This window comes from Aythya ferina, assembly GCF_964211825.1.
Source record: "Aythya ferina genome assembly, chromosome: 1".
NCBI lineage: Eukaryota > Metazoa > Chordata > Aves > Anseriformes > Anatidae > Aythya > Aythya ferina.
The window spans coordinates 38319742-38342429 of NC_140296.1; positions in this window are offsets into that span (position 1 = coordinate 38319742).

Sequence of the window (22688 nt, forward strand, 5' to 3'; positions counted from 1 at the left end):
AGTTCTCAACCCACCTTACTGTCCACTTGTCTATCCCACACTTTCTCAGCTTTGCTAGCAGGATGTCATGGGAGACAGTATCGAAAGCCTTGCTAAGTCAAGGTAGACGACATCCACTGTTCTCCCCTCATCTACCCAGCTGGTGATGCCAACATAGAAGGCAACAAGGTTGGTGGAACATGACTTCCCCTTGGTGATCAAAGCTGACTACTCCTCATAACCTTCTTTTATTCCAATTGCTTGGAGATGGCATTCAGAACAAGCTGTTCCAACACTTTTCCAGGGACAGAGTTGAGACTGACTGGCCTGTAGTTTCCCAGATCCTCTTTCTTGCCCTTCTTGAAGACCAGAGTGACTGTGGCTATCTGCCAACCTTCAGGCACCTCTCCTGTTCTCCAGGAAATTTCAAAGATGATAGAGAGCGGTTCAGCAATCACCTCTGACAACTCCCTCAGCACACATGGATACATCCCATCAGGGCCCATGGATTTGCGTGTATTAATTCTACTCAGTTGCTCCCGAACCACGCCCTCCTCAACCAGAGAGGAGCTCTCCATTTCCCATACTATCTCATCCCTCCAGGGTCCAGGAGTCTCGGGGTAGGGGGTAGGGAGTCTTTGAAGCACAGACCGAAGCAAAGAACACATTCAGTATCTCCACCTTCTCGGTGTCTCCTGTTACCAGGAACCACCCCCCCCCCCCCCAACAAACAAACATACCTTATTCAGCAAGGGACCCACATTATCCCTAGTCTTCATTTTATGGTTTACATACTTAAATAAACCCTTCTTGCTCATTCACACAGGTCTCCTGCCCCCCTTCCCCAAATTCCTACTCTTCGGGATGCACCGATTCTGAGCTTGGAAGAAGTGCTGTTTAAATGTTGTCCACTTCTCACAAGCACCCTTACCTTCTAGCAATCTAGCCCATAAAAGATCCAACAAACTTTGGATCAATAAAAGATCCAACAAACTTTTGTATTCCTTCAGCTGTGTTTGGAATGGCTATAATTTCCTTCCAGCATCACATAATTAAAATTATTGACACATATTGTTAAAAACATTATATCTCTCATTAAAGTAAAGATATCAATGGACAGCTGGCTATTCCTCCTATATCCATGTTTAAATAAATCATAATGAATTTTGATCCTCGTTCATGGTGTGTAACTCCTAAGACTATATTATGTTCCACATAATAATCTATATGCTAAGGGTACTTGATTCAGAATGCTGGCAATACACTTATATATTTGGCTTGAAAGTGGATGAAACACTGTCTTTATGATTATTTTTCTTGTCATTAGGTGCTTCAGTTTTACTCAAATCTCCTTTCTGGTAACCAGCTTAAGCATCTTGACTTTTTTTTTTTTTTTTTTCCCTGCACTTGAATAAAACATACTGCACTATATAAACTATAATATGTATTAAGGGAAAAAAAAAAAATAAAAATCAGCACTGCCAGTACTAACTCATCTAACAGTCAGATGTTGAAGACACTTCCTTAGATAAGAGTTTATGTCTTTGGTCTCATCAGCATGTGAATCTTTCCCCGTATCTTCAGTTATTGTTCTTTCTGCCAGGTTATTGACTATTTTAATTAGAAATGGTTTGAACAGATCCCACTGATTTAATCTAATTTGACAGCCAGTCACAGTCTTCAGTGAAGCCCCTTAGTTTTGGCTGAGGATATACACTTTTTGCATCTTCTGCCTCCTTCCCCAACCAGTGTATTTAAGTCCAGTGGGCAAGGATCGTTTGTAGAATGGACAGCAGTTCTATAATGCATTTTGATTGTACAAGCCTCAAAATCAATTAAAAACTGCAAACTTTACTGCAGATTATACCTCACTAATTTATCAAGGAACAGTGTATCAAGGTTGCGTTAGGACTGAATCAAACAACAAAAAAGAGAACTTTCTTCAAAGTATCATTAGTCAGTGGAGGGAAGTGATTGTCCTGCTCTACTCTGCACTGGTGTGACCTCACCTTGATTACTGTGTGCAGTTCTGGGCACCACAGTACAAGAAGGACATTAAACTGTTGGAGAGTGTCCAGCAGAGGGCGATGAAGATGGTGAAGGGAAGACATGCAAGGAGCGTCTGAGGTCGCTTGACCTGTTCAGCCTGAAAAGGAGGAGGCTGAGGGGAGACCTACAACTTTCTCACGAGGGGGGAGTGGAGGGGCAGGCGCCAATCTATTCTCCTTAATCACCAGTGGTAGGACCCATGGGAATGGTGTCAACCTGGGGCAGGTGATGGCTAGACATCAGGAAGAGGTTCTTCACCGAGAGGGTGGTTGCACACTGGAACAGGCTTCCCAGTGAAGTAGTCACTGCACCAAGCTTGTCTGAATTTAAAAAGCGTTTGGACCATGCACTTAGGCACATGGTCTAAACTTTTGGGTAGACCTGTGTAGTGTCAGGAGTTGGACTTGATGATCCTTTTGGGTCCTTTCCAGCTCGGGATATTCTTTGATTCTATGATTCTATGAGTATGGAAACAATAACTAACCTTAATTTTCTCATATAATGATAAGAACAGGACTTCAAGAAAGAGTTCATAATCTCAAAAACTAGTAAACTAGTTTGTGTCTGACTAACATCCTCAGAGTCCTCAAATCCTTACATTTTCATTTACATTTCAGTTAGAACCAGTTACCTTTTTGTTTAGTTAGTTTCTGGAGATCCAAAAGCCAAACTAGCAAGTGAGGTCTCCTTGAGGTAGTACAGATACTACAGGTGCAATGCCTTATAACACCTACTTATTTTTCAAAATCTGAACCACGGTGTCACCATGCAAATAAATCTAGATTCTGTGTCTTCTCAAATCAGCTGGAGCTTTCATGTTGATCACAAATGAAGTTTGTCTTAAACCTATGAACAGAGAAGTAGCTACCTAAGACTTTTTGTACTTTTTACCTTGACAAATCTACATGGGAAAATAGTTTACTCAGAGAATGAGATTTATTTGGGGTAATATACATTTCTCTGTTTCAATACCAAATGTTTTCCATGTAAACTACACACTTTCATCAGTAAACTAGTAGTGCATGAGGAAACAGAAAGAAGCCTATGTTGCATATTGTTAGAAAGTGTTTGAAGTGCAAGCTGACAGAATAAATATTTAAAGGAGGAAAAGAAAAAGACAAAAAATGTATATTTTTTTTCTTTATAACATTTTATAAGACACTACTTAAATAACATGATTTAGTTCTTTTGGATAATTGTTCCTAGATTTTTGTAAACTTATGGCAAATGTGTTCATGAAAAATATGCCTGTCACAGAAAATTTGGAAAGAATCCTAGGCTGCCCAATTATGCAAGAGTTATAGCTCATGTAGGGGACACCTACTGTTTTAAAGAGAGAAATGGGAATTATATATTTTCCACAAAGGAAGTTCTGTCTGGAAGATTTAATGTAACTGGGGCTTGAACAAAAGATGTTCAGCCAGTTTATTTTTTTATTTTTTATTTTTTTTTAATTTTCTTGACACCCATTTTGTCAACAACAATTAATATAAGTGCTGCAGTGGTTTGAATCCAGCCATAGGCATTTTATTCTCACTTCCTTCTTGATATATGTTATGTAAAGAAGAAACACACTGAGGAAAGAGGCATATTTCCAACTGTTGCTGTTTTTGTGTGCGTTTTTTTTTTGTTTGTTTGTTTGTTTCATTTTGGTTTTGTTCCCTCTTGAAGGACTTGAAGGATACTCCCTGTACATATTGCTAATATTAATAATTTCATGTTCTTTTAATTACTTATATATTACTTAATATAATTTATAAAACACTTTTTTTTTTTTTTTTTTTTTTTTTTTTTACTTATTGCTTAAGACACTGGGAAAAGTTATGTTTTACTACGGTGGTTCCAGCTGCATGAATCTAACCAGAAAGACTTCTCAATAACCCATTCAAACTCTGCTTGGAAAAGTCAGTATTGGAAGACTAATCTCAATATATACTTCAAAATCAGTTATTTTTCATTGTACTATGGAAGATAGAAGATTATTTTTTAAAAACATAAAGCTAGTTTATGAGATCTAAGAATTTGAAATAGTTATTGCAAAGACTAGTGCTTAAAAATTAGTGGGAATGACAGATTAGTGAAAAAAAGCTATGGTAATAATCAAAAAGTGACCAGATCAACACACCAAACTGTAGACTGGCAACTGGAAAAGCACTGGGTAATGACTTATGACCTTCATTCATTCACTGTAATGCATAATCTCTGTTTTAAAACAAAAGACAGGTATTTCTACTGACCTAAATAAAGTATTTTTCTCTATTATTATTGTTATCATTAATAATTTTAATAATAATTTATGAAACTGAAATTAAAGCAAACAACAACAACAAAAACATTATTTTTCTCTGTTTTATCTAGGAGATAAAAATGCTAACTACTTTTGTGTTGAAAATGCCAGTAAATTTATTGGACTTGCAATTCTTTTATTCAGAGGTTAAAAACTTAACCTTTCTGATACTACACCAGAAGTTCAGTAATGAATGTTTTAATATTTAATTTCCTTTTGTCATTGCACACTAGAGCAGAAAGTGGGAAGGTAAGGTTATTAAAGCAACAAGCACATGTAAGAATAACAATCAGAAAAGCAACAAAAACATGGAATAAACTGAATCATAAATGTGGCTAATGTGGCTAACTAATGTGGCTGATAAAAGTATTCTGATTTTGAAAACTGTCCCGAAATGTTTTACAAAACAACCAGAAAAAAAAAAAATAAAATAAAAAAGAAAGAAAAAAAAAAAAAAAAAACACTTTTGTGGGATTCAATATCTTTCACAAACATAAAATTGAAATTCTCCAGCTTTACAGAAAACTGATGTTTTCTTCTTTAAATTTTACAGTATCATTATTTTTACAAGAACCATTTTGAATATTATTCCATTATTTTATGTTCCATACATTTGAACATATTCCACATTCATTATTGCATATTACTCTTCCAATTTTAAATAATGCTCTGTTAAGACCAGCAATTTGCTCAGACTTTGTTTCAACATATTCTTATATTATTTTGTTTTGTTTATTTTTAATTTATTCTATTTTTACTTTTTCAGACCTCAGATAGGGTTGAACAAGGCTTGGTAAAACAAATGCATAGTTAATTATTTTAGGCAATTAATTGATCAATCCTGTCATCTTCTTGGAATGGAATTTTATGGATATATAAGGGATTATATCCTGTTTACTCGAGATATTTTTAAAAATAGCATTAGTTTAAAAAGTTATCTGTTCAAGATTATCATAAAAATAGTAATTTGAGAATCCAATAAATGACACTGTCCTTCTTAGATTCATTAATCACATCCTACATTTAGAGTAGTTGAACATGAGAACAGTATTTCCAGTCATGTTGGAATTATTATTTTCTATTCAGGGGACCTCATTATGCAAAGTTTTCTAAGTATACATACTTTTGACATTGGTCAAAAGCTGCTTATTGGTATAATCATCTTTTTGATTGAGTCTTGAACATGTTCTTTTAAATTTCTGATTTGCATCACAACAGTAAGGTTGTATGCCTGCGGTTGCAACATCATAGTAGTACCTTGTTTGGAACTCCTGCAGTGGAATTTTTTATTTAACTTTAACTTTGGAAATCCATATACCTCTGAGTTTCTCACAGAAGTCAACATAGAGAAATAAATACTTTATTGGGAAATGCTTCAGATTACTGTGGAATGAGCTGAATGCATTTGTCCAAAAGAAATCAATTGCAGTGACTGTTACTGAAACTTTATGGCACACGTCTGTAACAATATCTCTGGAAAGACGCAAATGTATATGTATTAAATTTAACAAATATGAGTAATGACACTGAGTTACTTTCAGTATAACTGAGTTACTTAAGCCCTAAACAATTAAATAACTATTTTCAATAAAATCACTTGAATTAGCATGTCGCTTTGGAATACTTTAGGATAAAATATAGATTAAAATAACACGTATATTCATTCTAAAATAAAGCTGAAAGAGTTATTTTACACTTTTTCTAGTTCACTAATGTTCTGTCTTGACCTGAGTAATACTGACATAAATTTAGCATTATAAATAGGGTAAAAATTCCAGATTGTACAGCAGCTGGGAGACAGTTCTGCAACCCTTCCCTCTACCTTTCCTTCCCTCCCCCCGCCAAAAAAAAAAAAAAAAAAAGGCTAAAAAAAGGCTAGTCTAATAAGCAGAGTAACTTGAGATCACCATCTTCTTTTTTATATTATTTATTCAAAACATGGCAGTAACCACCTCTGGATTGAAATTTGCTACAAACTGTTACATACTTGTAAATAAAGTGCATGGTTCCAAAATGTTTGATTATTTTACACAGGTGACGGGTGGGAGGTTACTTGACAGAAATACTTCAGAGTATAGCTAATCTGTATATGTGAATTAAGTATTTATTTGCTTAACAAAGGAAATTCTGAATATCACAGTAATGACACTAATATATTTAAATTGATTTACAAAGTGATTAACATTGCCAGTAATATCTTTTTGTGCAACCTTTCTCTTAATAACTTTAAAAATTTTGAATTACACATTTGAGGATGTCAGTTTCAATAACATATGAACAAATTGAAATTCAGATATCATATTTCCTAAATAGTAATTATAAAATAAATTATACTATTTTGAAACATTTAAAGTATTCCAAACCAAAACCGTGAACAAATTATTACATTTTTTTTAGGGGAAAAGATTAAAAGGTAAAAGGTTGGCTCTGCAGTTTTAGTCCTACTCAGTTTGAGTGCTCTCCAGTCTCATTGATTTTATTGCACTTCATCATCACAAAGGAATGTACAACAACTTATTACAATGTGGAAGAAAGCCAAGAAACTCGTGACTTCCACCCTCTAGTACTGATGGATTTTGTTTGTCTGATGATCCCAATTTTGTATGTGGAAGAAGAAATTTCCAAAATCACATTTCTGCTCTCCATTGACTATAGTTAACTTACATATAAGTAATTTGAAAGCTATTACTCTGAAACCAAAATATTCTATTGACATTAGTGCCTGGTGAAAATAGATCCGATATAAAAAGAAGATTTCCCAATGAAATCAATATTAAAACCAAAGGGGAAATAGATTTTTAGGTATACATGTAAGTACATTTTGAATTACTTGCGGGAGTTTGCTTTTTAACTTTCTTAAATGTTTCTCATTGATATCACATGTGCTAGACTTTGGACTTACATCCTTACATCACTGTTTATTAATTCATCCAGAAAGAAATATGTTTAAAAGGGTTTGTTTCATCTGTTGCAATTGAGGCAAAGTATGATAATTAGAGCTTCAACAATAATAACATCATCAACAACAAAATCATTTACAAAAAAAAAAAAAAATCTACACTTAGAAAGTGGTTTCATACATTTTCTAGCCTCAAGCTAAACCAACTGACATTATGCTGGAGATAGTGGTCATTATCTAGGAGCAAATACAGCAAATCTTTTCTGTTTCCTTTTGTAAGCTTAGTTTAGATATTTATCATTTAACATGCCTTTTGAGAATTCTATTTTTATGCCTTCTGCTCTTCAATTTAATGTATTGAAAATATTAACTTAGTCAAAACCTGAAAGTAATAGACTGTTGATAATTATGTACAATACCATTTTCTGAATGAGTTCAAGTCTAACTCTTTTTTCTTGATGAAGAAAATGCTACAAGATGATGAAGTTGGTGCAAGAAAGTTTCAGTCCTCAGCAGCACTTCTGAATTGTTATTGATTTCAGTAAAGACTTACTTTTGTGTGTTGGTGTATTGGTTCTGCAAGCGTGATTCTGCCTGATATCAGACAATTGTCTCATTGCTTTGAGCTTCAGTGTCTCTGAGGAGCAAGCAGAAGAAAAACGTATTTTTAACATTAAAATGGTAAAAAAGTGACTAAGAACACAGAAAGAATAAGCCAGGGGAGTTTTAGGTTGGATGTTAGGAAGAACTTCTTTACCGAAAGGGTTGTTAGACATTGGAACAGGCTGCCCAGGGAAGTGGTGGAGTCACCATCCCTGGAAGTCTTTAAAAGACGTTTAGATGTAGAGCTTAGGGATATGGCTTAGTGGGGACTGTTAGCGTTAGGTCAGAGGTTGGACTCGATGATCTTGAGGTCTCTTCCAACCTAGAAATTCTGTGATTCTGTGATTATTAACAAACATATACTAACAAATAAAAATAGTAGACCTATAAATGGATCATTTTTTTTACATAGTTAATGGAAATAAAATTTCCTTTCTGCATAAATTTTCTCTATGTAATTCCAGAAAGAGTTTATTTTTTTATATAAATAATAATTTTCTTAAAAGTATGTACATTTTCTAATGTTTAGATTTAAAATACATATTTTGATCTTAAACAGGTAAATTTTATATGTGTGAAATTAACTTATATTCTATTAAATTCTATAATAAAAGATAAGAAAAATAGTTATAAATAGTAGGTAAACTTAAAAAAAAAAAACTAGCTTTCTACTATTTCTAGGGTTGCTACAAATGATTAACTATAGTATTTAGGAAAAACAAACAAACAAAAATTTTATGAAAAAGACAGCTGAATGTTCTGATTTCAATCACCAGACGTTTTCTGGTATAAATCAGTTTATTACAGTTAGAATAAATGTGTTCCAGTATGTTCATCTACATTGCAGATGGACATACAGATATTAGGGTTTTGATATATATATATATGAGAAAATAGAGTGAATATATATAAACAAGTAATTAAAAGATCTACAGTAAACACATGGAACTTAAAAATTATAGCAGTTAAAACAATTAAGGAATTAGATTACTCATAGTCCAAAGATTTTCTTAGTAGTAAGGAACATATTGGACACACTGAAGTCAACAGAATCTTTGCTATTTCTCTCAGGTACACAAGGAATTCTGTTACAATCTTTTAGAGCTTTGCCAAATCCTATTACATGAATATTATCTCACCATAGCATTTTTTTTTTCATTTAACACTCTCTTGTTTGCAGAAAGAGCTCCTTTTTCTCCTTTTTTTTTTTCTTACAGGTCTTAAATTTATTTCATTGGATATGACAGGGCCAAACATATTGTCCATGCTAAGAAACAATAGAGGAATTAAATCACTTCAACCTTGGGAACCTTGAAAAACTTAACACTTTTGAAGGTGATAGAAGATAGAGTCAGTGTTAAACCTCTTGTAAGTATACACCTAATGAATTACTGGCACAAATATGTTTAACTTGCAAAATTGTGTTGGTTAGAGTGTTCTCTCCTTGCATGTTTACATTTCCAAAAAACTTCTATCTACCTCTAAAATATGGGCTTTCCAGTGGGAAAAAAAAAAGGACTTTGTTAAAGGGATGAGGCAAATATATATATATATATTAAAAAAAAAAAAAAAAAAAAAAAAAAAAACATACAAAATATAAAAAATACAAAAATAGAAATATATAAAAAAATACAAAAGTTACTTTAGTTCATCAGGTGAGCAATGCATCTAGTTCAAAAATATAGCTCAAAAAAATAAAAATTAAATAGCTTAGAAAAAGGATAAAAGAAAATGTTGTATGTGAGAAAAATATAATGCTTATAATCAAATTTTCTTTTTCCTGTTAAGGTTAGATTTCTCCTGAAATATATTGTATATAGGATCTGATTCCATTTGTTTTCAGCAATATAGAAATACTGTATATTATATCGTACTGTTGTTAATGTTCAATTAATTCCATCCTTAATATATCGCCTTTAGAATTTGAGAGATTTCATACTATAATAATGAATTTAGGATGTTAACTCCACATGTCCTCTTTTACGAGTTAAATATAATGGTTTTAATTTATAATATTCCTCTTAATATTGCATAATCTTCATGATAAGGGTGACGGAGCACTGGAACAGGCTGCCCAGGGAGGTAGTTGAGTCTCCTTCTCTGGAGATATTCAAGAATTGTCTGGATGACTACCTGGGAAACCTACTCTAGGGAACTTGCTTTGGCAGAGGGGTTGGACCCAATGATCTCTTGAGGTCCCATCCAGCCTGTACAGTTCTGTGATTCTGTGGTACTGAGAGAGCTGGCGGAGGAGCTGTCCAAGCCACTTTCCATCATTTATCAGCAGTCCTGGCTATCAGGGGAGGTCCCAGTCAACTGGTGGCTAGCAAATTCGATTCCCATCTACAAGAAGGGCCGGAAGGTAGACCCAGGAACTATAGGCCTGCTAGTTTGACTTGAGTGCCAGGGAAGCTCATGGAGCAGATTATCTTGAGTGGCATCACACAGCACTTGCAGGGCAACCAGGTGATCAGGCCCAGTCAGCATGGGTTTATGAAAGGCAGGTCCTGCTTGACAAACCTGATCTCCTTCTATGACAAAGTGACGCGCTGGGTGGATGAGGGAAAGGCTGTGGATGTGGTCTACCTTGACTTCAGTAAGGCTTTGGACACCGTTTCCCACAGCATTCTCCTCAAGAAAATGGCTGCACTTGGCTTGGACTGGCGTACGCTTTGTTGGGTTAGAAACTGGCTGGGTAGCTAGGCCCAAAGAGTCATGGTGAATGGAGTTAAATCCAGTTAAAGGCTGGTTACTAGTGGCATCCCCAGGGCTCAGTACTGGGACCAGTTCACTTTAATATCTTCATCGATGATCTGGATGAGGGGATCAAGTGAACCGTCAGAAAGTTTGCAAGTGACACCAAGTTAGGTGTGTATGTCCATCTGCTTGAGGGTAGGAAGGCTCTGCAGGAGGATCTGGATAGGCTGGACCAATGGGCTGAGGTCAACTGTATGAAGTTACAGAATCACAGAATTGTCTAGGTTGGAAGAGACCTCAAGATCATCGAGTCCAACCTCTGACCTAACATTAACAAGTCCTCCACTAAACCATATCACTAAGCTCTACATCTAAACGTCTTTTAAAGACCTCCAGGGATGGTGACTCCACCACTTCCCTGGGCAGCCCATTCCAATGCCTCACAACCCTCTCGGTAAAGAAGTTCTTCTTAAGATCCAACCTAAACCTCCCCTGACACAACTTTAGCCCATTCCCGGTCGTCCTGTCACCAGGCACGTGGGAGAACAGACCAACCCCCACCTCACTACAGCCTTCTTTAATGTACTTATAAAGAGTGATAAGGTTACCCCTGAGCCTCCTTTTCTCCAGGCTGAACAAGCCCAGCTCCCGGAGCTGCTCCTCGTAAGACTTGTTCTCCAGACCCCTCACCAGATTCGTCACCCTTCTCTGAACATGCTTGAGCACCTCCATGTCCTTCTTGCAGTGAGGGACCCAAAACTGAACACAGTACTCGAGGTGTGGCCTCACCAGAGCCAAGTACAGGGGGACAATCACTTCCCTAGCCCTGCTGGACACACTGCTTCTTATACAAGCCAGGATGCTGTTGGCCTTCTTGGCCACCTGAGCACACTGCTGGCTCATATTCAGCCAACTATCAACCAATACTCCCAGGTCCTTCTCCACCAGACAGCTTTCCAACCACCCATCTCCCAGCCTGTAGCTCTGCTTGGGGTTATTGTGCTCCAGGTGCAGGACCTGGCAGGACTTGGCCAGAGAACTGTGACGAATCTGGTGAGGGGTCTGGAGATCAAGTCTTATGAGGAGCGGCTGAGGAAGCTGGGATTGTTCAGCCTGGAGAAAAGGAGGCTCAGGGGTGACCTTACGCACTCTATAGGTACTTTAAAGGAGGCTGTAGTGATGTGGGGGTTGGTCTATTCTCCCATGTGCCTGGTGACAGGACGAGGGGGAATGGGCTAAAGTTGTGCCAGGGGTGTTTTAGGTTGGATATTAGAAGAACATTACCAAAAGTGTTGTTAGGCATTTTAATTTTGCTGCCCTGGGAAGTGGTGGAGTCACCATCCCTGGAGGTCTTTAAAAGACGTTTAGATGTAGAGCTTAGTGATATGGTTTAGTGGAGGACTTGTTCCTTTTTATGTCAGAGGTTGGACTTGGTGACTTTGGGGTCTCTTCCAATCTAAGTGATTCTGTGATTCTGTGAATACAGCAATTCAGAGACAAATATATTGTAACCTTATTAGCAATAATATTTACTAAATATCTAAATAAATTTATCTGAAACATAAGCTAATATTTTTTTCATTATTGACTACAATTAACTTAAGCTGAGAAATATGTCTGACCAGCTTAAGTTCTCCTTATTTTATTGCAGACATCCTTGACTTTGTTAGTCATGTGAGATCTACTTGTTTCTCATATCTTGCTAATGTGGTTTAGCTTAGTTTATTTAGTCTTTTTCAGACTGGCTCTTTCAAGTTGATACTGTCCAATGGAAAAAGAAAAAGGATAGAATTTGCCCCAATGCAAGTGATGGACAACTTTCTGACAATTACAATCAATATTTTTAATTTCTTTTTTCAAATTATTTTTTTATTTGAAGTAAACACTTTTGTAATTTCTAAAGTACATTCTTATTTCAAGTAGAAAATCTGTATTTTTTTAAATTAACTTTGGATCTAGTCTTTGAATCAGAGATGATTTGCTCAAATAGTCCACATGTATTGAAGATATAACTATTTTCTCTCCTCCTCGTGTTTTGGAGGGAGATCAGATATTAACTTAAGTGCTTATCTCCCATGACTCTGTTCTAACTTTTGACATTCACTCCAAAAATAAAAATTTAGATTTCCTTTTTCTTCCTGTTAAAAATCTCAGGTATCTGAAGAATTCATTTTCTAGATACCAAATACAGTATGTCATTTCTTACTATAAATAGCAATACTTTTTATATTAGAGAATTAAAATATCTTTTTCATTTTCTTCTCTATTATTTTTTAAGTCTAAGTAGTGTCACAGTACCTTTTTTTTGTATTATTATTTCCAAAAGATTTTCAGATATAATTCTGCAATTATTACTACTATTTAGTGCTTTCACTCCAGTTACTGTAACTCTAGACATTGATCTCTCTGGATTAATCAGGAGTAAATGAGTTAGGACTACTTCATGTCCTTTGGGCTATTTTAACAAATAGCTAATGGGGTTGAGAAAATAGCTTCTGGGAATAGAAATTTCTGTTCAGAACTTTGTTATGCTCTGACATTAAATCAGTTTTTAGATTTCAGTGACCATTCTCACTTATATAAATATAACAGATATTTATTTAAAACAAAACAAAACAAAACAAAAACAACAACAACAACAACAACAACAACAAAAAAAAACACTAACTAAATATACAAGATCCAGATGATTGAAGTTAAATCATCATAAGACACAGGGGCTGAAAGATAAAATGAAAACTGGCATCGAATAAAGTATCCGAGATAACCTAAATTAGATTCAACATAACAGAGAAGATATAAATGTAGTTTAAAATGAAGTGCAGTATTGCATAAGATGTGGGAAGACTGGACAGCATTCACAAGATAAGGTGGGTAATAGGCACACTCCCACAGAGCCAAGTAAAAAAAGACTGAAGCAACTCAGGAGCATTTAACAAAACTTGGATGATACACAATACCTTGTTTCCTTGGATTTTACATGTTTGATTCAAGATCACACACAATAAATTACTTCTATCTTGTTGAATCTCAGACTTTTGTATGAATTAACAGATTAACATCATGAATTTTCTGTTGATGACAGAAGCAGATAGACATCCAGGGAGTATATCTGTCCAGTTCTACCCCAGTAGAGGATTCTCGTATGCACTGGAAAAACAAGACAAACGCAGACAGTTCTTATGGTGAAACCTATCTCAAAGCACTGACAGTGAGTTCTCAACTACATCTGCCCTGCAGTTTAGGTATGTGCAAGGGGGAGTGGAAAAGGGAAAATAAGTATAGATGAACCATTAACAACTTTATTTCCTTATGACATGATTGTGGAGGGAGACCAGTGGGTAATAAGAATCACAGGAACAACTTAGGAAGTGGGTTTTAGATATGGAGAAAATCAAAAAGTGATTTTGGTGGAATGATGGGATCAGTGAAGTCATCTTCATCTAATGAACTAAATTAGAAAAGCAGTAAGTAGTGAAGACAACAGTGCCTGATTGGGGAAGACATCTAACATGAACCTGTAGATGCTTGAACGGTTGGTGAAACTCTGCGTCTAAGGGTTGGGCAATCATCCAGGAGCCTCTGGCCCCTTTCCCCTTTCTGTTCCCCCAACCCCCTCTTTTTTTTTTATATATATATATTTTTTTTTTTCTTTTTTCCTTTCTCATGCTTTCCTTGTTTGCTATTTTACATAGCAGAACCAGAACAAAAATCCCAACTGCCTCCAACTAGTTCTATTATTTCTTAACCTCTCTAGAATTGGTGCTTTCACTTACTAAAATCAACATATTAAAAGGGCCATAATCACTTTATTGCATGGAAATAATTTCTGCAGATAGGCAATAATCTATTTCCAGTCCTGGATATCTGTTGCACTTTATAGATACTCCATTCTTCTATTAAAGGCATTTGATTTATGACAATACCTTTGAACAGTAAAAGATGGAGGGTTAGCAATAACTTAAAATGCAGGAGAAGAAATATTCCTTTACAATGAAAATATCCTTAAATTCAAGAACAGTTCAAGAAATGGTTATAAATTATTTCAACATTATTATGATTCTTTGTCTTTATAGTTATATAGTTAACTCACTATTCCTCCTTAGAGAATATAGTGGTCTCACTAATCAGTGTATTTCTGACAGACTTTCTGACTGTGACTGATTTCTACTTCAAGTTAATAATCTATATCTATAAATAATTTTATCTCTTGGTTACTAAGCATAATCATAAGTGTATTGAGCTATACAATACTTGTAGAATAAAACTTTTCAGATAAATTTCCCGTTACGGACACAAGTTTATCAATATTTTATGATATACTTACATGTTGTATAGAGAGGAAAAAAAGCTGTATGCAGAATTCTGATTAAAACCTTTAAATCATTTTCTCTACATCTCCTGATAACCAACTTTGCAATTTAGTGTCTGTCTTGGTTATGTTCCCAGCAGGTTATTAACAATTAATTAGCAATACATCTCAAATGCTCTCTGAGCAAGTGTACTAATTGCATGGCACCAGAATGATACTCGGTAAATAAACTGAAGCCATAACCATTTGTTTCAGAAAAGTCATATACACAGTTTACATATATATTTTGTGTTATATTCTAGCCTTTACTCAGAGTTGCAGACAAGAGGCATAAAGCCTATTTATGAGTTTTGGGTGAAACTCTTCAACCAGTACACAACAGATAAAAAAATATTCATTTAGTTTATGTCATATTCCTTTCTTATCATTTCTATCATATTTTTTCCCTGTTTCATTCTCCCTCTATGCCAGAAATCTTGCTCTTCATATTAGAAAGGAAACTTGAGGAAAAGTGACCTCCCAAGAAACACCTGGATGACTAAAACAAACAAACTTGCAGATTCTGAACAGGGTCAAAAATGAAAACAAAAGTAAAGCAACATTTTTACATATACAAATTGAAAATATAAATAGATGTTATACATAACAATAAAAGTTACTAAAATAACTAACTCAATGGTTTTGGATTTATGAGGTACTGGAAAATCTACTTCCAATCTGTTTTTACATATACAAATTCAAAATGTGAGTAATTGTTATATATAACAATAAAAGTTACTAAAATAACTAACTAAAATAAAACTGGATTTGTGAGGCATTTGAAAATCTATTTCCAATCACTGCAGCTTTTTTTTTTTTCTTCTGTTAAACAAATTGGAAGTAATATATGAGACATATTATAAAATTCTTTTCAGTATCTTTCTTAAATTGCTTTCCTACCTACCAGCATAGAATGTGTTTCTTGTTGAATTCCTCTTCCACTTTCAGAAAACAGGGAGGGAGATTTTTCTCTCTTAGTTTAGTTCATGGAGTGCGGACAGAGGAAGTAAAATAAAAAATCCAAATACCAACTATTTACATTGTATACATTATGGGAAAAAGTGTATTTTACTTCCACCTGTTGTAATTATACATTTCAATACATTTAATGCAGGAATTAATTAATTCCAATAAAATAAAACTGTTATTTTTTAATTGGAGAAAAAGAACTTTGCTCATATTGTAGTTTCTGGAAGTTTCTAATTCATTTCTAAAATAATAGAAGTTTCATGCACTCAAAAGAGGTCTAAAACTTCTGTCAACATCATAGTTTGAAAGACAGTAACAGTAAATGTGAAAACCTCATACATATTCAGATACTAACACTAGTATATTAAAGCAATGTTGAGTTAGAATCATAGAATCATTAAGTTAGAAAAAGACTTCCAAGATCATCTGGTCCAACCATCTGCCTACCACCCATATCACACATTAAACAAAGTCCCTAAGCACCACATCCAACCTTTCCTTAAACACCCTCAGGGATGGTGACTCCACCACTTCCCTGGGCAAACCCATTCCAGTGCTTGACTACTCTTTCTGAGAAGAAATGTCTTCCAGTTTTCCACCTAAGCCTTCCCTGGTGCATCTTGAGGCCATTCCCTCTAGTCCTTTCACTAGTTATCTGGGAGAAGAGGCCAGCCCCCAGCTTCCCACAACTTCTTTTCAGGGAGTTCAGAGAGCAATAAAGTCTCCCTTGAGCATCCTCTACTCTGGACTAAACAAACCCAGTTCCCTCAGTTGCTCCTCATAAGACTTCTGTCTTCTGGGCCCTTCCCCAGCTTTGTAGCCCTTCTCTGGAAGGGGTCCAGAGGCCCTACCAGGGTCTCGATGTCCTTCATGTAGTGAGTAACCCAAAACTGAACATAGTACTCAAAGTGCAGCCTTTACGGAGAAGATCACCACCCTAGCCCTGATGGTTACACTATTTCTGATATAAGCCAAGATGCTCTTGGCCTTCTTGGCCACCTGGGCATACTGCCAGCTCATGTTCAGCCAAGCATCAATCAGCACCCTCAGGTCCTTTTCCTCTGCACAGCTTTCCAGCCAATCTGCCCCAAGCCTGTAGCGTTGCATGGGTTTATTGTGGCCAAACTGCAGGATCCCACACTTAGTCATGTTGAGCCTCAGTCCATTAGCCTCTACCAATTGATCCAATATGTCCAGATCCCTCTGGACAGACTTCTTACCCGTCAGTACATCAACACTTCACCCAATTTGGTGTCATCTGCGAACTTACTGAGGGTGCACTCAATTCCCTCATCCAAATCATCAATAAGTTTATTAAAGAGGATGGGCCCCAACACTGACCCCCTGGGGAACACCATCAGTGACTGGTTGCCAGATGGATTTCACCACTACTCTCTGGGCATGGTCGTCCAGCCAGTTTTTAACCCAGCAAAGAATGTACATGTCCAAGCTATGGGCTGCCAGTTTCTCCAGGAGAATACTGTGGGAGACTGTGTCAAAGGTTTTGCTGAAGTCTAGGTAGATTTCATTAACAGCATTTCCCTCATCCACAAGGCATGTCATCCAGTCATAGAAGGAGATGTGTTGATCAGGCAAGTCTTGCCTTTCATGAACCCATGCTGACTGGGCCTGATCCCCTGGCTGTCCCATACATGCTGTGTGATTGTCTTCAGGATGACCTGTTCCATCTCCTTTCTCGGCACCAAGGTTAGGCTGACAAGCCTGTAGTTTCCTAGGTCCTCCTTGTGACCTTTGTTGTAGATGGGCATCACATTAGCCAGTCTCCAGTCACCTGGGACCTCTCTGGATGATCCTGACCACTGACAGATGATAGAAAGTGGCCCACAAATCACATCTGCCAACTCCTTCAGCACTCTCAGGTTGATCCCATCTGGCCCCATGGACATGTGACAGTCCAGGCAGAGCAGCAGGTCTCTAACTGTTTCCACCTGTACTGTGGGCGTGTTCTTCTGCTCCCCATCCCAGTCTTCCATGTGAGGAGGAAGAGTACTCCAAGGATTAGTGATTTGACTAGTAATATACAGATATAAATAATTTATTAAGAACCTCAGCCTTTTCCTGATCCTCAATAGTCATGTTCCTCCCTTTGTCCAGTAAAGGACAGAGATTCTTCTTGGCCCTCCTCTTACCGTTAATATATTTGTAAGAGCATTTTCCTTAACCATAGTGGTCAGGTTGAGCTCATGCTGGGCTGTGGCCTTCCTGATTTTTTCTCTGCATATTCTGGCAACTTCTTTCTAATCTCCCTGAGTTGCCTGTCCCTTCTTCCACAGGACATAAACTCTCTTTTTCTCCCAGACACTCAGCAAAAGTTCAGTGTTCTTCTCCACTGTTTCATTTTATGACACACAGGGACAGCCTACTCCCCCACCTTTAAGACCTCCTTCCTGGGGAGTGTCCAGCCTCCCTGAACCCCTCTGCCCTTCAGGACTGACTCCCAAGGGACCCTTCCTACCAGTGACCTGAACAGTTCAAAGTCTGCCCTCTGGCATTCCAAAGTAGCAGAGTTAATGTCCCCCTCCTGACTTCACCATAAATAGAGAACTCTACTATTTCGTGGTCACTCTGCCCAAGAGTCACCCTGTCCCCACATTTCCCACCAGTCCTCCTCTGTTTATGAGCAGCAGGTCTAGTGGGGCACACACTCTGGTAGGCTCACTAAGCAGCTGAGTCAGGAAGCTGTCTTCCACGCACTCCAGGAACCTTCTAGACTGCTTCCTCAGAACTGTATAATATATGCAGCATATGTCTGGGAAGTTAAAGTACCGCATAAGAACAAGCACTGGCAATTGTGAGACTTCTGCCAACTGTTGCAGAATGCCTCATCCATCTCTTCATCCTGGTTTGGAGGTCTGTAACAGACACCAAAGAGGATGTCCGCCTTGTTGGCCATCTCCCTGATCCTTATCCATAGGGACCTCACTTTACCATTCCCAACCCTGAGCTCAACAACACTGAAATGCCCTCTAAAACAGGGAGCCGTGCCACCGGCTCTCCTTTGTTGCCTGCTCCTTCTGAAGAGCTTATAAAAACTCATTGCAATGCTCCAGTCATGGGAATGGTCCCACCACATCTCATTGATGATAACCAAGTCGTAGTTTGCCTGCCATGCAATGGCTTCCAGTTCCCTCTGTCTCCTCCTTTCCAGGCTGAACAATCCAAGTGACTTCAGCTGCTCCTCATATGTCTTCCGCTCCTGACCCTTCACCATCTCATATACATCCTTTGGACACTCTCTAACAGTTTTATATCATTCTTATATTATGGTACCCAAAACTGCACACAATACTCATGGTAAGGCCACACCAGCAAGGAGTAGAGTGGAAAAATCAGTTCCCTTGTCCAGCTACCATTTCTGTGCTTGATGCACCCCAGGGCACCATCTGCCCTCCTGGCTGCCAAGGCACGCTGCTGGCTCATGTTCAGCTTCCTGTCAGTCAAAACCCTCAGATCCCTTTCTGCAGGGCTGATCTTCAGCCTCTCATCCCCCAGTCTGTAGATATAAACAGAGTCGCCCCTTCTCAGGTGTAGAATCCATCACTCGCTCTTATCAAACCCCATGTTGTTGGTGATTGCCCAGCTCTCTAATTTGTCTAGATCTCTCTGCAAGGCCTCACCACCCTCAACAGAGAAAGGTCATATTGCATTTTATGTTGTTTTCAATCTCATTAGTGGTTGGAGGGTGTATTTAGTACTATCTGTTTATATCTTCTGTCATTCATACAGCAAAAATAGAAGTAACTTCCTTACCTTGATCAATTTGCATGAACAATCCGTTTTGCATGAACAATCAGATTTACTGATTCAGTAGATAGCTCATTAGTGTTGCTTTAGAGCACAGATGCTCACTAGGGATGCCAGAGATCCACAGATCTGTTCTTGTATATGTGCAGGAAATAAATACTATTGAAGGAATATATATTGTAAGAACTGTTCATAGTTGAGTACACAAAGGAATGATAAATTCATAATCTTGCCTTGCAGCAGTTCTTCTTTTCAGAATTCCATTCATTTTTGAAGTAGCAGAATACATTACCAACCTTTAATTATCAACACCTTCTCCATAAATTAAACTTTTTTTTTTTAATGATTTAAATGTGCCTAACGTCAATGTCTTATAATGGACATTCTCAAATTTTCTCTTTGTTTATTTTCCTTACAGAAGGTTATGTTTCCATTGATCTCTGTTGTTTTTGACGGAATAATAGATGCATATATTAGAAGTTTCCAGCTAGAGTTCTGCTTTTGTGTATGCCTCACTGAAATTAGCTGCAAAAACTCTCCTTGTTTTTCACTTAGAGCAGAAATGTTTGATCCTTAGTGACAGATAGCAATAACTTGATGGATCAAATATTTGAGAAAGCTATTTGTCTAGAATTCAGAAAAGATCAGCAAATCTCAAATTGCTTAAGAGTTACTTGTAGCAGATAAAAGATAATGCCAATACATACACTTATAAGATATCCTTACTCAACAAGTCGTATTTCAAGACAAATATATTAACAAATTAATGACATTTAGTGAGTTGCCAAATGCAAGTAGTTACAAAGAGAATAATTTTCACTTAAAGAGTACATTTCAGCAGTGACTTTAATTACTGAGCTTGTTTCCTTCAAAATAATTTATATAGGGTTTTGGAAAGGAAGAATACATACAAAACATACTAGATTTCTTAAGGATAATTTTATTTAAAAATAGTCTGTATTATCAATTTTATGTATGTATATCAATAGACCTAGGTGAAAGTGGTTGTGAAGTGATTAAGAATAATTTAAGATAAGTTATTGTTATGGCTTCACTTTGAGAGATTGTAAGAAAAATAGGCTTTGAAATGATCATGGATACAGTTTCCCACTGTGGTGATTTTACATCCTCCTAATTTTGTCTGGAGTGACACACACACACAAAAATAATGTTCTAATCCCCCCCCCCCCATGTCTGCATCTCACCATCTTTTTTTACTTCTGTAAATTAATGAAAAAAGATGTCATATAAAAGATGCAACTAATGTAATATCATTCATGTAAGAAGAATGGCTATGAAAAGCTCTTGAGATGCCAGCTACTAGTTGTCTGAGCTTATACTGCTATTGTGAGATGTGATTGAAACAGAAACTAAAGACAAAAACAATGTGTAATTGGAGAAAGATAATATTGCCTCTCTTTTTGATGTCTGAGGAATCTTTTCTGAAGTATCAACACATAGCTCTGAAGATTTGTTTTGTTTTGTTTTTGAGAAGATGAAAGAAGACCTGACTCAGTGGTCCAGAAGAAAGGACTAGAATATAAGTGCTTTGCATTTAGACAATATTCAGGTCATCAAAGACAAAATTAATGGGTTATTAGACCATATTCTACAGATAGAAAAAAAGAATCAAATTTTTCATAATATAGGTTTCTTCAGTTTAACAGATACTGATGTAATTGTAAGTCATTAAAGATGCATAAACTGACACTCAGAGTAGAAATAAGGCATTTATTGATTATAAGATAAATTCAACTGTGTTAGAAATTGTTCATTGTTTCCTACGTTTAAGGTTCATAATTATTTTTATTTAATTATTTTTATTTAATTATATTTTTTTATTTATTTTATTTTTATTCATGCCACTTGAGAGCCTGTGGGTAAAATTTAAGGACTGGACCAACAAAGGACATCTTGTGGTTGGGGTCTACTACAAGACACCTGATCAAGAGAAGCCTGTTGATGAGGTCTTCTTGCTCCATCTACAGGAAGCACTGCACTCACATGTTCTCATCCTCCTGGCTGATTTCAACCACCCATATGTTTGCTGGTAAAGCCACATGACAGGCAATAAGCAATCCAGGAGACTCCTGGAGTCCACTGAGGACGGCTTCCTCATTCAGGTATTGGACAAACCAACAAGAGAAGAAGCATTACTAGACCTCACCGATACAGAAGATCTCATTAAAGAGGTTAAAAATGGAGGAAACCTAGGTTGCAATGACCACAACCTGGTTGAGTTTGTGATCTCTAGGGACATGGGCCTGGTTGAGAGCAAAGTCAGGACCCTGAACTTCAGAAGAGTTAAATTCCAGCTCTAGCTGTTTAAAGAATTAGTGGAGGAGATCCCATGGGACACGGTTCTTAGGGACAGAGTATCTGATCAGAGCTGGCAACACTTTAAGGATATTTTCCTTTGAACGCAAGAGCTCTCTATTCCCATATGCAATAAATCAAGCAGGGAAGGTAGGAAACCAGGTTGGTTGAATCTGCTGGTCAAATTTAGACAAAAGAAGGAAATGCACAGACAGTACAAATAGTGCCATGTGCCCTGGGAAGAGTACAGAAATGTTGTCCTGATGTGAAGAGATGGGATCAGGAAAGCCAAGGTTCAGATGGAACTAAACTTGGCAAAGGATGCAAAGAATAACAAAAAGGGGTTCTACAGGTATATTGGCCTCAAAATTAAAACTAGGGAGAGTGTAGTGCCTCTGACAAATGAAGATAGAGAAAAGGTAATGGCAGATGTGGAGGAAGCAGAAGTACTTAACTTCTTGGCCTCGGTCTTCACTAGTAGTCAGGCTTCCCACATCTCTTGTGCCCCCAAACTTCTAGGCAGGGGCAGAGGAGTGGACGCCTTCCCACTGTAAGTGAAGAACATGTTTGTGACCTCCTGACACAAATTAATAACTACAAGTCTATGGGCCCTGATGACATGCATCTCAGGGACCTGAATGAATTGGCTAACGTAGTCACCAATCCAGTCTCCATCATATCTGTAAAATCAGCGCAGTCAGGTGAAGTCCCTGGTGACTGGAAAAAAGGAAACATGACTCCCATTTTTAAACAGGAAAGAAAGGAAGGCCAGG